The sequence below is a fragment of the Pezoporus wallicus genome, unplaced genomic scaffold, assembly GCF_028554395.1.
Source record: "Pezoporus wallicus isolate ANWC-B61680 ecotype Strahan unplaced genomic scaffold, APGP_CSIRO_Pwel_v1 contig_2543, whole genome shotgun sequence".
NCBI classification, from domain to species: Eukaryota; Metazoa; Chordata; class Aves; order Psittaciformes; family Psittacidae; genus Pezoporus; species Pezoporus wallicus.
The window spans coordinates 2,653,998-2,658,685 of record NW_026638172.1 but is presented as its reverse complement, the minus strand read 5'-3'; positions in this window follow the sequence as shown (position 1 = coordinate 2,658,685).

Here is a 4,688-nt window from a genome sequence, read left to right as displayed (position 1 = left end):
CCCCAGGCAGAGACCGGCCCGCGGCGGGAGGGTCGGGTCGGGTCGGGTCGGGTCTGATCGGGTCTGGTCGGGTCTGGTCGGGCCCGCCCCTGCACCCGGGGCCCCGGCCTCCACCGTCCCGCAGGTCGCCCGGCGATCGCGGTCGGCGCTGCTCCCCCTCGCGGAGCGAAACTCTTCACCTCCCGTCTACCGTGAGATGGCGAAGTACAGCTGCCCCGCCTCGACCGGCTGCTGCCCTGCTCGGTCCCCTCGGCCCGTCGTCACCTGGTTCCCGCACAGGTGTGCAACCCACCCGGGCCTCCCGTGGCAGCCAAGGCAGCTTCGAGCGTGGGGTTACGTCTGGAGGGTCCTTTTCCCCAGATCCCTGAAAGCAGCGGCACGCTGGGTGGATCCTCTCGGTCACCCCCTCGCCCCTTTGGTGGTTTCCTCAGAGGACTGTCAACCCCTCCATGATTTAACTCACTCTTCACTCAGGCCAGATTAAATTGAGCACAAACGGTGTTGACTTGAACTGCCCGAAACAGGCAATGCAGTTCAGAGCCTGGGGTGAGGAAATGTCAGAAAGTTGTGCAGACTCCTGGCTGTCACAGTGACCAGATTGAAACTTCCGCATCTGCCCTCACACAGCTGCTCCGCTACAGAGCCGTTTCCAAACACTCAGGAATACCTTCCTGCACATCTCAGCTTGCATTCTGTACTGAAACCTCTTCTTCGTAAAACCCTACTATGGTTTGTAGGCACCTCCTTCATATACTTACTCATTTAGTTTATTTAGCATCTTTCCTGCCTCCAGGAAGTGTTCCCTCCCTCTGGACTTTCGCTCATCAGTTTATCTACACTTTTGGAGATGTGACTATCTCCTTGGAAGATCCATTTTGTGTGCCTGACTAGCCCACTTTGCAGAAAACTTTCTCTTAAATCCCACAAAAGTGCTTGTTACGAAGGCAGCGCAGGTCTGCAAGCCTGTAAAATTCAGTGGGGTAATGGTGCAGACATAAAGGCAAGTGATTTGAAGTCTGGCCGAGGCTTTGAAAGGTATGGGATAATAACACAGGTCCATTTTTGGGCAGTCATTTGTCTGTAGAAGATCAATCTAGTTTTTGACTCTTGAAATGCAACAGAATATCCCATTTAGGTCTGCCTAAGCTAAGAAACTGAGAAACCTTACCTCCCAAAGAGGCTGACCAAACCAGACATGATTACATGCTCCAACAAATTAAAGGAAAATGTCTGAAATGCATCAAACCACCACACAAGAAGTTACTATCAAAATAAGCTGATACCATTTAACACCGGACCCAAATGGTGCAATAACAATTACTTCACCAACAATGAGACACATCTGAGAAATGATGGTGAGAGCACCTGTTTTCCAACATAACCCACCAGGAAGTCATGAAGCAATAACCCAGACTTGAATGGCTACCTCTACCTCTTCTTTCCAACTGCTTACTTTTATACTCAAAAACTATTGGTAGCATTGTGATCCGTAATGAATTGCAGGAATTGTTTCTCTAAGTGTGCCTCAACTTTTCTGAAAACAAAATGAAGCTAAACTAGCCACCATGCCCTGCAAAATAACCATGAAAATAATCTCATATTATACTGAGCTGGGCTCCTCAAATGAGTTTTGGATTGGCCTCCAATAACAACTTTTTCAGGAGAGGAATAACAGTGAAATAATTTTTTGCAGTGGTACAACTGTTGTTTTTTTTTAGGGTCTACATAGTTTTTAAAATTCAGTCACCAATTAGGTATGAAACAGTTGATAAAGGAGAAGTTAGGATAACATCAGCAATGCTAGGAGATGATTTTTGATGCTTTCGTATGAGAACTCAAGAAAAAACTTCTCATCTTGGAGCTCAAATCTCTTCCTAATGTAGAAAAATTGTGTAAACTCTTCAATGTTCTTTTCTACATTCTTGCAGAAGAAAACACAAGGAGACTTCCACTGAAGAGTTATGAGGCTCTGCAGACACCATCTTGAAATATTTTTTTATGCAAGAAAGCAACTTTCTTGCATAAAATGTGCTTCCCCCAGGGTCACTGCTCTGTAAACTATCTTCTCACTGTCACCATCTTTCTTACTAGCATCACTATGGCACAACAGGGAAGGATTACACCTGATCTGCATGTGGATATCAGGCTCTTGAGGATTCACCTCAAGAAAAAGACTTTAACCTTCTCACCAAACTAGCATGGGATCCTGGGATGCAGTAGAATATAGGATACACTAGGATACATAGATAACATCTGTACTGAAAACTTGCATTCCGTCATTGATTTCTACCACAAATTCAGCAACCAGAATTGTCCATCAGACTATCTCTGGAAAACTTACATCATCATCAACTTTCTAGACACCAAGGTCAACATAAAAAATAGCAACCTTCAAACTACCATATGCAGAAAATCCACAGACCAACGCACCTCCTTCCACAAACCATCAGCTACCCAAAACACACTAGAAAAACTGATATGGAACCAGCCCACAGACATCACCTCATTTGCTCTGAGGAGAGCATGCATGACACACCCTCACAAAGCTACAGATGATGACACTCCTCTAGGATCGCATATTTGAAGAAGCCGCCTGAACATTGTACAAACTTACTACAACACAGAGAGAAAATCCCCTACTGGGTATCACATATCACAGTATGCAGGAAATGTATGCTGGAAAATATTAACAAGTTACGACTTATGTTGGAAGAAAATCATACCTTGAAATGATTTTTCCCAGAAACACCCCTTCTTCCCTTCAAAAAACATCATTAGCTCTGTCACTGAAAACAAGTTTCTGTCAGACCAGCATAGCTCAAGAAATGAGATCAAAATCTTGCCACAACCCTCATGATAAACACCTGCAACACCAGAAGCACCAGAATCCACAGATCCTTCACACATGTATCCTGGAGTGTTGTAGGCATCACACGATGCATTCCCTGCTCTTAGGGAACTCTGGGGGTGAAACCAACGAACCACCATATGCTACTAAGTTAGGAAAGAACAGTGACATCCGGTTACCATTGGGAAAACTATATTCCCAAAACAGCTACTCCATCTCTGACCTTGCAGTCCTGACACTGCAAAACCATAGATGGGCCAGGGAACTAAAATGTGTAACTCTATCAGATACTAGACACCGTAACAACAGGATTTGAGACAGGCCTCAGCGTTTCCCCATATCTCAAATTGTGCTGCTCTTTGGTGGGAATTACTGTTTCCTCTGATCATTTAGCTTCCATCACCTCTTACACTCTCAGCAGGGTCAGGATCACCCTCTGCTCCCAAAATAGCAAACACTTGTCTCTCAAATGTCTGACTGATTAAACAGTTAAGTGCCATTCAGACTAAATGACTGCTACTGCTGAACCCAGGACATTAACTATGATTGCTTTCATATTCTCCCTATGTTTTGGACCCAAAGAATAGTTTATCTATCTGAAAATACATCTGCTTTATCTAATACCTGCATTACCCAACTGTTGGCCTAATGAAAGATATTCTCTTCCTAAAACATATGGCTTCCTTTGGATTATGTGAGGACTAATGACCTATCTAACAGTTCCTACGAACAAAGCCTTGGCTCTATAACGCATTTTTGGCCCCTGAGCACAATACAGCTCTTTGCTATTGTCTGCAAAATCCTTTTGTTGCAGGAGATGACCATGAATGTACTACCTGTTGTGATAAGACTGTGTAACTGCTAGGATTTTTTCATCATTTTGCTTTGAAGCAAAACAGGAAACATAGTGTTTGCATAAAAGACTGTGTTGAAAGTAGGTTCTCATTGCAAAGTTGAAAGTCTTGAAAATCTGAAAATGTCAAAGAGCAGCAAGCCTGCAGGTCAAAGTAAAACATGAGAAAAAAAGTCCTTTTGTTTTACTTTAGTTTGTTCTCCTTCACAATAGGGAGAATCACTAAAAGTTCTTCACCCAACCTTCACTTCAAATGAGGCAGCATTTGCTAACTCAAAGGAGATTATGCAGCTGAAATACTCCATTTCAGTAAAGCAGTAAGAGCATTCAACCAACTGCGTCACTTTGGGTTTTTTTTTAACAAGCTTTGGTGTTATATTCTTACACTAGCAAGATTTTATTCTGTGGAGAAATGTTTGTAACTAGCTTCTTTGCTATTACTATTGGCTGGAATATTGTTGGCAAAATTATTTCATGAACAAAAGTTTGGATTGGACCTGGCACAGATGTTTAGTTGAGATGTATCAGTTTTGAGCATGTTTTGGACAGTAAGTTTTCAAAGGACAGAACAGACTGTTCAGGGGATGTAAAGAGAATCCTGTAGTGAAACTCCATGCACGTTAGGAGGAAATGAAATTCTTCAACCTCCAAAACTGTCATGAAATTAACTTAACCATACCTTTTCCCTTCTCTACATGCTATATATATTAATCACTGGATTAATATAAATAAATGTGTACATGTAAAACAAAGGGTGGCAAAATACGGCAAATAACACAGAATGTCTCACTGAAAACTTATGCTTTTATTTCAGACAATATTCTAGAAAAGTCTGGGAAACAGCAACTGATATACCAAGAAATAATTGCTATATTTGAAAACGGTGGAATAATGCATTAAAATGTCAGTTAAATTCCCCAGTGAATTGCCATTCTAGTTCTTTCCAGTCTAGTGGGTTTACAAAGGTCAAAGCAATAAACCTGATTT